Source organism: Malaclemys terrapin, chromosome 3 (genome assembly GCF_027887155.1).
Source record: "Malaclemys terrapin pileata isolate rMalTer1 chromosome 3, rMalTer1.hap1, whole genome shotgun sequence".
Classification (NCBI taxonomy): domain Eukaryota; kingdom Metazoa; phylum Chordata; order Testudines; family Emydidae; genus Malaclemys; species Malaclemys terrapin.
In genome coordinates, this window is record NC_071507.1 from 199039453 (window position 1) to 199050457 (window position 11005).

At 46.1% G+C, this 11005-nt stretch overlaps 1 protein-coding gene across 1 annotated transcript in view; it reads right to left on the bottom strand.

Annotated features, from left to right (window-relative positions):
* BLK (BLK proto-oncogene, Src family tyrosine kinase) overlaps window positions 1-4457 on the bottom strand; it is a 72734-nt gene extending 68277 nt beyond the window's left edge. The window contains exon 1 of the mRNA XM_054023039.1: window positions 4281-4457. The gene's annotated coding sequence lies outside the window, so the exon portion shown is untranslated. The remainder of the gene's footprint in view (window positions 1-4280) is intronic.
* Between the last annotated feature and the right edge of the window lie 6548 nt (window positions 4458-11005).

Sequence of the window (11005 nt, forward strand, 5' to 3'; positions counted from 1 at the left end):
GTTAATCTAGCATGGCTTTATTCTCAATCCTTCCATTCATACATATCTCATATGTCTTTGATTTTCCCATACATCTCATCTAGCTTTTACTATGGCCCATTTCTTAAGCATTCCCCCTCCTGAGTACCCCATTTTGAGGGATATCATTCCCAAGATTACCTCCAAATTTCCACACAAATCAGGTGTCCCTTACTTTTAGTGTTGAAAATTATTTGCACCAGACACCCATAATCATTGTTGGAGAGAGCGCTGTATGTGCTGCTGGAAGGAATCCCACTGCATTTGAACTTTCCTGCAAGAACAATTTTGTTGTCCCCCATTTTGCCCATTACCCCAGTTTGGGTCTCAACAGTCGGAGAGGTATTTTCTCAAGTTGCAGGACTACCTTTTGTGTGCTGAGTGGCCCGTAACCACATGCTCAGAAAGCTGCAATAACACGGTAGTGGGAGAGCCGCAGGGACTATTAACTGGAATAGTGCAGCGGGATGAAGGATACGAACAGATTAGTCCATGAACCTTCCTAATCAATTAGCAAATACATTATTCATGAATGAAGCTTTTAATTCGTCGACCAGCCATATAGATGATGTGGTCATGTTGGACAAATCTATTATTCACTGTTCTTTTCCCCCCACATCAGTCGGCACAGAAATCATTCCCAAACCATTGCTTTTTGTTCTTTGGTCAGCTCTCCTGCATCTTACATTCAATGCAGTGGGCCAGCTGGAAGGTTGAGCGCTATGTTTCCAGCACAGCACCTCTGTGTGCAGAGAATGAAGTGTACAGGATTGGGTTGGTATTCCTGTTTATGGGGGTTAGATGTTACTGCTCATTTAAAAAAAAAAAATAATGATTGTGTGGCCCACTAATATCCCATCAAACCCTATTTAGGGACATTCATTAATCCATGGCTCAGAGCTGCACGTCGAGGGATGGTCGCTATCTCCACCACACTTAATAATGATAATCAGAGACTGTAATCTTTTGTCAAGGGCAGCGGGAGTTACATATATATCTCTTTAGATTAGTGGTGGGCAACCTGAGGCCCATGCCACTTCCCACAGCTTCCATTGGCCGGGAATGGTGAACCTTGGCCCCTGGGAGCTGCGGGCGGCTGTGCCGGAGGACAGTCAATGCAAACAAACTGTCTCGCGGCCCGCCAGCGGATTACTCTGAAGGGTTGCATGTGGCCCGCAGATTGCCCACCACTGCTTTAGATGCTAATTTCATCTCACTCTAACTAGCTCTATTTTTTACTGCTCCTACACAGATTTGAGACATTGACGAGAAATGCTGGGAGCATTCAATAAAGAGCTGATCACCCAGCACTGATGTCAATGAATGGGAGTTTAGACACTGACATCAACTGGAGCAGGATTTAGCTCTAGGACCCGGATCTGGCACATTTATACCAGCAAGTAGACACCGATAGCTGCCCGGAGCCTTATTGGTGTCAGTGGGGAATAGGATTCACTCCCGAGTAAACTGCAGGATCATGACCTAAGTGATCCTTGAGCAATAAATGTGCCTTTCTTCTGTCTCATGAGATGTAAAAAAGGAAAGGGAAAGTGTTCTTCTGAAGCGTCCTTTAATTTTGAGAGAGAGATGGAACGAGAAAAAGACGAGGAAGTTTTGTTAAACAAGTTGCAAAGAATGGTGCGGCAGTATAGGGTCCATGCATTCCTACTTTGCTCATCACTATACTATTTGGGCTTCTTTTAACTCCATGGTGATTTTTAACAGTAGTTCTACACCTTTCAAAAGCCGTCATGAGGTACCGGGCTGGAGGAGGCAACCTCCTTTCTTACACTAGCCTTTATTAAACACAAACCCAGGAATTCCGTGGACCTACGAACAGGAAGATTTTTGTGGGCACCGTGGGGGACTTAAAAAAAACCTCATGGGTGAAGGAAGAGCTCCACGGTAATAAAAAAGGGAGCCCAGATCCCTGTCTGAAATGGACAGTATGTCTCAAGTTTTCAAAAAGCTGCCGGTGATTTTGGGTGCTCAGTTGGCGACATCGTGGGCTTGATTTTCAGAGATGGCGAGCAGCCCCCGACACCAGCAGAACTCAATGGGAGCTGCAGATAAAAATAATAGGACTAGGGATGTCTCAAGTTGAGACTTTTGGTCCAAATATTTTCAATTTTTTGGCCCCCTAGAGTCTCGAGGCTATTCAGAGGTCAGATTTTGAGCTTCCTTAACCCATGCACAGCAAAGTCTTGTTTTTGCAGAATAAAACTAGAACTGACACCATTAACAAGCCATTTTGAAAACTGTGTCATGGCAATGAAATAATCACATCAGGATCCTGCTAAAAATATGTGATTGCTACAATCACAAACCCTCCAGCTGGGGTCTGCAGCCCTGCAAAACTTTCTGTTAAAGTCATTCAATACTCTGATGCAACTATTTCAGCTGGTATCACAGCATTTGCAAATGTGGATCCAGTATTAACCAGGGTGCCTTTACTTCTGTGCAACTGTCCATTTTTCTTGCTGATTTATTGCAACGTACTCCTGTCCAACGTACACAGTGGCTATGAGAGGTGAGTGCACACAATGAGTGTTGAATATGCGCTAGGAATCCATACAGATAAGGATAACACTTTTCACGTATACGGCATCTCTGAGCTGAAGAACTCAAAGCTCTTTACGATTTTTAATTGATTAACCCTCACAGCAACCCTGGGAGGTAGCTATAAACAGTCCCACTTCACAGGTGAGGCACAGAGATTAAGCAGCTTGCTCAAGGTGGCACAGAGAGTCAGTGGCAGAGATGGATGTAAAAGAACCCAGGAGTCCTGACTCCCAGTGCAGATTGGATAGGAAAAATTTGCCCTTTGTTTGTAAGTGTTACGGCACACAGCCAGCTCCTCAAAGATATTGAGGTGCCAAACTCTCTGAGCTGCTCTGTATTTTGGGCAGGGGTATGTTGATTTCAGTGGGAGTTAGGAACCTCAATATCTTTGAGGATCTGGGCCAACGCCCATGACATGAATGGTTGAGATACAAACAAGGGCTCAATACTGCAACCACGCAATGCACTCAATGCACAGAACACCGACTGAAATCAAACACACCAGTAAGGTGACGGGACTGCAAGTTAGAGCTCTTCTTTAGAGAATTTGAAGATTTGGGGTACAGACAACTGAAAGCTAGAGAGGTTTAGGCAGAAGATTCCAGGTGTGTGGGTGATGAAGTCTTCTGGGAGTGAAGCCATTACACCCCAGCTCACTCTGTTTGAGATCACCAGCATCCCAGAAGCTCCAACCACAATTAAATGGAACCCTTTGTTTGCCTTACCCAGGTTAAATAACGAGCTACAAAGGTCAGGGTTTACATTAAAAAAAAAAGAGAAAGTGGGGGAAAAAAAGTGGAAAATTAAAAAAAAAAAGAGAGTGGAAAATATTTCCCAAGAGGAGAGAAACGTCACTGAATCACATAACCCACTGTGGGGCAAAGCAGAGGAAGGTGCCCTCTTCTTACAGTGTCTTCTCTGCCTATCATGCCATGATGGAGGTTTAAGGCTTTGATTTAAACCACACACAGTCCCTTCAGGAGGTCAATACAACAAGCATCATTTATCTATTAAGCACCCGGTCCTGCAACTCCCATTAACTTCAGGATTGGGCCCTGCTTTCACAAAAAACACCTGGAGAAGCAGCTAATGGTACATTTATGTTTCAATGTATGTAATTCTTTCAAGAAAAAGAAGGTGACCAATGCCCAAGAAGGAAGTTGCCAGAGCGGATTTTGACAGTTAATTGCAATAGTACCACAATAAATAAATCGGATTGCCGTTAGCTACCCAGCAAATTTCCAACTCAACATTAATTAAGGAGCAACCTTGCTCAAATCAATGGGAGTTCAGTGTCTAATTCCCTTGGGCACTTTGGAAAGTGTCACTAGGGGCCTATCTGCATCTTCAGGCACCTAAATACCTTAACCACCTGGCCCCTCGGCAATGAATATTAACGGGCCAGATCCTCAAGTGGTGTGAATTAGCATCCTTCCATTGAAGTCAATGGAGATATGCCAGTTTACATAGGTGGAGGATCTGACCCCCCCGCCCCCCCCCCCCCCCCAAAGCACAGAATCACAGAAACGTGGAGCTGGAAGAGGTCTCAAGAGGTTGTTTAATCCATATAATATTTTTTCAATAAGGCAGGTAGTCGGGGTACTATGCAACCAATGAAAGAATCATCCTCATGATAAACAGCACTCATTCAATGAGTGGGGCTAATGGAAAAGTGGGTTAATGGAAAAGCAGGCACTTACCTTGGTGTGTCTCTTGACTGGACTACAGCATCGCTCTTTAACTTCTAGTCATCCTCCAGCGTGAAAAAGTCCTTTGCAGGGTGTGCGTTGAGGAACATAAGCCCGTCTTGAGAAGGTTTAATTCTTAAAACACACACCGAGAGAAACCCCAATTCTTCTTGGCTCTGTCAGTTGACTGCTGTTAGTGGTTTCCTGCCGAGAGCAGCTGAATGACAAATCTAGCTGGTTTGTTACACTTATAGTAATCAGGGGCTGGTAGCACCACTGCACCGCACGCCCCGAGCTAATGTTAGAACAGTGACCAGCTCATTAGTGCTCTTCCCCACCCCCCCTCGTGCAAAGACTCACCAGGCTATATGAAAAGCAGTGCCCGGGTGCAGATAGTGCGTGCTCCCCCTCTAATGCACACTGATGCAATTTGAACGTAACTCCGCTCAAGGGTGTCAGATAGGTGTATCAATGAGAGAAGAATCAAGCCTTGACATTTTTCGGCTTGGTGCCTTCAGGATTCTACATAATGGCTCACAAGGAAGTGCCCTCTGGCCAGCCAGAGGGGGAATGAGCTATGTACTGGGTAAACTGAACATGAGAGAGGATTTACCTCTGGCCAGATTCCAGTGCAAATGATTATACATCCTGCCTAACTAAAATTCCCCCTGTGTATTCATCTCGGTTATTGCACTGTTGTCCAGTTCACTTTCTGTTTGAGACTGTGGTGCAGCTGACGTGCGTGCTTAAATAACAGTTATGTTCCGTGCCAGAGCTGGCTGCATCAGAGATGAGGGAAGGATTAGACTGAGAGACAGGAAAGCAGTTGGGGATGGAAGGTGCAGAAGGTGGTAATTCCTGCTGCCCGGTCTCTCCCTATCGATGGGGCATGTGAGGATTTGCATTCGTCACGGGAGCTTTCCTAATTGTACAATTAGGCCCTGATATTGCAATCAGCTTTGTATGGGCAGAGTCTGTGTCCCCTCCTGGAGCTCTATGGAAGTCAACAGTGTTGTGCTGGTACAAGAGTGTGTCCACACAGAGATCATAGCAGCACTGGGGCCCTTAGTTTGTGGTACTTCTGTGGGTGTTATTGCTATGAATGGGGCTGAATGCCGAGACTATTGTATATCTAGGGCTGTGTAGTTGCGTATTTTTCTGGACACTTCAACCCAACCAGCTTCATTGAGGTTTCAAACCCAGAAACCCACCTCTATTGACAAGAGCTGGGCAAAGAATTGATTTTTTCAGTTCACTGGCAATGCTGAAAAATTGGGGGTGGGGGGGAGGAGGAGAAAGGGGGATTCATTTCTGGTCAAACGAAACATCTGATTTTGAGTCACTTAAGTTATCCAAGTTTTTTTAAATAAAATCAGTATCGAACTCAAGAGTCATTTTGAATGGAAAACTTGAAATGTTTTATTTAGAAAATGTCAAAACGAAACATTGAAATCGTTTCAAACATTGAATTTGGTTTTGGTTTTTACGGACCTAAACACTTGGCCAGAAGAGACATGAATCTGTGAAACAGTTCAATCGTCCCAAATCTGAATTTCTAACAGGAAAAATTTGCAGTTGAAAAATTTCACTCAGCTCTACAGCTGACCCCAGTTTTCATCGGATCTAGACGGTACCTTTCCCCCCTCTCGTCCGGGGCATGAGGCAAAACCCAGCAAAGCCAGGGAATCTTTCCACTGACTTTAATGGCTTTTAAATGGGGCATGGATGAAGGCAAGCTGGCTGGAGCTTCATCAGCCGAGACAGAGATGATGCCGGTGGAGGCCATGACGAATTCTTTCAGCTCCCTCCAGAGGAGCATGTGCCAACCTTTCGTCAAAGGAGTTTGCTGTCTAGGAGCATGGTTTGGGCCTCTTTCTGCCCCTGCAAACCCACGTAGCAACGCTGGCTAAGAACACGCCTTCTCCTGGCTAAACACAGAAGGGAGAAGTGACAGAGTCCTGTGGCACCTTATAGACTAACAGACGTGGCCTCTCTGGAATGCTGACATCTACCAAGTCACCAGGGCACAACCCTGACCCATATCTGGAGACTGGGGCCAGGACACCAAGGTCAGTCTCTTAGAAGCACTTGTGCGTGTCACATGACCTCCTTACTACACTCTCCTTTGGTCACCTCAATGCTGGATCATTGTATTGTCCTCCAGTTAGGGCTCCCCATGGAGACCCCTCCCACCCAGGACAAGGCAGCCCTGAGTGAACCTGCTACGCTTGTGCTCCAGACTGCTCTGCTGATTGTAATTCAGAGGATTGGTGTTAATTCAGAAAGCCATATATGCCCTGAAACCTGGCTATTGTGGGGAATGCAGCCATGAAAATGTGGTGGAGATGTTCTGTTTTCTTTGATCTGTTCCTTTAAAAGCAAGAAGGTCTCCCTGCTCTTTGGGGGCTAGGGCCATTCCTGGTGGAGGGCCCCCAGCTCCCCAGATTTATTGCTGTATTAGACGTGGTTTGTGAGAGGAGGAGCATATTGACATTTAAGCACAAGGCAATCCAGTCTGAGAGGCTGTTCAGCAACCCGCACACCACTGATAAAGTATCAGACGGAAGCTGAAGAGGATTGAGATAAAAGAACTCAGCAAGAGACACTATGGTCCTGCCCTAAACTAAATGGATGAAATCCAGCTGGTAACTAACCCCATTGAGCTCAGTGATGTTATACCAGGGACATGACCCTGCATAGTACAGTCGTGGAACATTCGGCAACCTTGTATTTTGGATTGTGATGATAATTTATTATCCCTCTGTCAATGGGGAAACTGTGGCATGGAGGGGATAAGTGACTTGCCCAAGGCCACACAGCTAGTCAGTGGCAGTCAAGGGACACAGAACTCCTAACTCCCTGATCTGTGTTCTAACCTTTGAACTGCTCCCGCCCTTACAATCCTTCTTGGTCTGGAATCAGACTGGCCACTCTTTTTTTTAAATTTCCAAAGCCTAAATCACAGCATCTCGCCCTGCCCACCATCCCTCTCTATCCTATAACATAGATGGGCTGAAATTATTTTCCCATACCGCTTTCGTCTCATTTTCACAAGGGATCTGATGGAAGCCCCCTCGCTGGAGTCATTAACTAGACAAGCTATTAAATATTGATATGAGCTGAATGAAACCTGTAATGGGTTGGGTTCAAGCTGAGTATTGTTTTGGGTGGGACTGTGAGAGAACACACAGATACCAAGGTCATTGAAAGAACAGAGAGAGAGAAAGAGGAAGGCCAGGTCTACACTATAAACGTACATTGATCTAACTACGTCATTCAGGGGTGGGAAAAATCCTCCTTCCTGAGCCACACAGTTACACTGATCTAACCTCCAGTGTAGACAGCACTAGGTCAACGGGACAGCTTCTCCCATCAACTTAGCGACTGCCTCTCGTGGAGGTGGATTACCTACACCGACGGGAGAAGCTCTCCCACTGGCATAGTAGCGTCTTCACTGGAGCGCTACAGCAGCGCAGCTGCATCGGTGCAGGGTTTTAAGCATAGGCGTGGGAGCCAGAGGTGCGGGGGTGGGGGGGTTGCAGCACCCCCAGGTTTTACATGGGGCCCTGCTCCTGGCCCCGCACCCGGGGTCCCGGCTGCCTGCCCCACGCCCAGGGCTCCACTTCTGGCCTTGCACCCGGGGCTCTGCCCCAGCTGTGGCTCCAGCCTCGGCCTCCTTACCCCTATCCACATCCCCTCCCACCACGGACCCACGGCCCTGCTCCTGCCCCAGCTCTAGGGGACAACAGGGAAGCGGACAGGAATAAGGGGGGCTGTAGCTCCCCCACTATAAAAAGTGTTCCGGCGCCCCTGGTTTTAAGTGTAGACCTGCCCGAAAAAAGGCAAGCAAAGCCAAGCAGGGACCTGTAACCACAGTGTGACTGACCCTGGAAGAAAAACCTAGAGAGCTTTTAGATCTGTTGTTGGCTAAAAGGATTTGAGTGGCTGCTCCTTTTTGTTCTTGGTTCCTTCTGCATTCAGAGACACGGGACTTTGCAAAGGAAACAAGACTATATGAAAGAAATACCTGGCTCCGACCAATTTCTACACCCACACAGCCCCAAATGCTGACTAGCCACTTAGGTCAAATAGGGGTATCATTGGTGTTTGCCGTGGGATTTAGTTTCCGAGGAGAGGGCATGTGAGTGGGGATTCCTGCTGGACCAAGATGGAACAAACAGTGGAGGTGCCTAAAGAAACCCAAAGTAGCCAGCAGGCTTTAAAGCAGGAGCCGGCGACTTTGCAAAAGGATTTAAGCCAAACCTAGAACAAGAGCTGGAGGTTTCCCAGAAAGGCCTCAGGGACTTCCAGGGTGAGATGTGATCCCTGTTGGAGCAGCAACTACAAAGTGCCTGGAAAGACTGGGAAACCCCACTGCAGCACAGCTAGACTGGAAGGGTAAAATGGACTGATGAGGTGACCAGCAATCAGACTGCCATACACCAGAGGTTTTTCCGCCAAATAGTGCAGTTCAAACAAATTTTAGCCAATCTGGAACTTGCCAACTGCAACGAGATGCAGCAAGGACTTATGAAGCTAAAACAGGGGTAGGCAACCTATGGCATGTCTTCGGCATGCGTGCTGATTTTTAGTGGCACTCACACTGCCCGGGTCCTGGCCACTGGTCCGGGGGGATCTGCATTTTAATTTAATTTTAAATGAAACTTCTTAAACATTTTAAAAACCTTATTTACTTTGCATACAACAATAGTTTAGTTATACACCTCTACCCCGATATAACGCTGTCCTCGGGAGCCAAAAAATCTTACCGCGTTATAGGTGAAACCGTGTTATATTGAACTTGCTTTGATCCACCGGAGTGTGCAGCCCCCCCTCCCAGAGCACTGCTTTACCGCATTATATCCGAATTCGTGTTATATCGGGTAGCATTATATCGAGGTAGAGGTGTATATTATAGACCTATAGAAAGAGACCTTCTAAAAACGTTAAAATGTATTACTGGCACGTGAAACCTTAAATCAGAGTGAATAAATGAAGACTCGGCACACCACTTCTGAAAGGTTGCCAACCCCTGAGCTAAAACCTCAGCTACAGAAGGAAATCAAAGGGTCACTGCCCACGGTGGAAAGCAGCCATCTGGATAAGGAATTGAGAGAGAGCCAGAGGACTTGGGTAAGACGACTTGCATCTGAAGAAGTGAGGTTCTTACCCACGAAAGCTTATGCTCCCAATACTTCTGTTAGTCTCAAAGGTGCCACAGGACCCTCTGTTGCTTTTTACAGATTCAGACTAACACGGCTACCCCTCTGATACTTGGGTAAGACGGGACACTTACAACAGTTTTCTAGGGGCCCAGAGGGAAGAGGTCGGGCTGTCCCAACTCAAATAATATAAAAGCATTGAGAGAAAAACTCCCTTTGTCTCAGTTCAAAATTGTAACCAGCTAAGGGTATGTCTACACTTAAAACACTACAGTGGCACAGCTGCCCTGCTGTAGCACTTAAGTGAAGACACAGCCAACAGCAACGGGGCAGGTTACCTACACTGACAGGAGAACTCCTCCCACTGCTGTAGGTGTAGAACTTGAATCCTTTCTTGCAGCAGTGCACCAGAAGAGGAAGCAGCTGTGAGTGAGAAAGGTGGAAGCTGATCACTACGAGTCCTGTAAGTACAGCTCCATGTCCAATATGTGTGATGAAAGAATGGATTCTAATCTGGTCCGTGACTGTACTGAACGATTGGCACCAGTGATAAATGTGGTTTGTACAGCAAGGGAAATTGGCAATAACGCAAAAATTAAAGGAAAAAGTTCAATTAAATCATAGCGATATAGGACTGGAAGGGACCTCGATAGCTCATCTAGTCCAGTCCCCTGCGCTGAGGCAGGACTAAGTATTATCTAGACCATCCCTGACAGGTGTTTGTCTAACCTATTCCTAAAACCTCCAGTGATGGAAATTCCACAACCTCCCTACGGAATTTGTTCCAGTGCTTAACGGCCTTTACAGTTAGCAAGTTTTTCCTAATGTCTAATCTAAATCTCCCTTATTGCAATTTAAGCCCATTGCTTCTTGTAATGTTCTCAGTGAATAAGGAGAACAATTTATCACCCTCCTTTTTATAACAACCTTTTACATACTTGAAGACTGTTGTCAAGTTACCCCTCAGCCTTCTGTTCTCCACACTAAACAAACCCAATTTTTTCAATCCTCCCTCATAGGTCATGTTTTCTAGATCTTTAATCATGTCCGTCGCTCTTCTCTGGACTGTCTCCAATTTGTCCACATCTTTCCAGAAGTGTAGTGCCCAGAACTGGACATCATACTCAAGTTGAGGCCTTAACAGCGATGAGTAGAGTGGAAGAATTATGTTTTGTGTTTTGCTTACAACACTCCTGCTAATACATCTTAAAAGGATGTTTGGGGTCTTTTTGCAACAGTGTTACACTGTTGATGTGTGATCCACTAGAACCCCAGTTCCTTTTCTGCTGGTACTATGAAAAAAATGGATGATTGTTATAAATTTAAGGCAGCCAAGAGATACTGTTGCAAGCACCTAGCGAAAGCTTCTCTCCCAGTTCAGAAAATGGGGGGGGGGGGGAACCCCAAGCTGAGCAGGAAAAAAATTGGATGTACAAGTGTCAGTCCCACAGTTTTGTTTAGATCTGGGTGATTACACAACCGTACTAGGAGTCTGGCTATTGAGTGTGTATCAGGATCTGTGTTGTGTGACATGGGCTCAAACGTGACAGTTATTAGACCAGACATGCTAAAAAG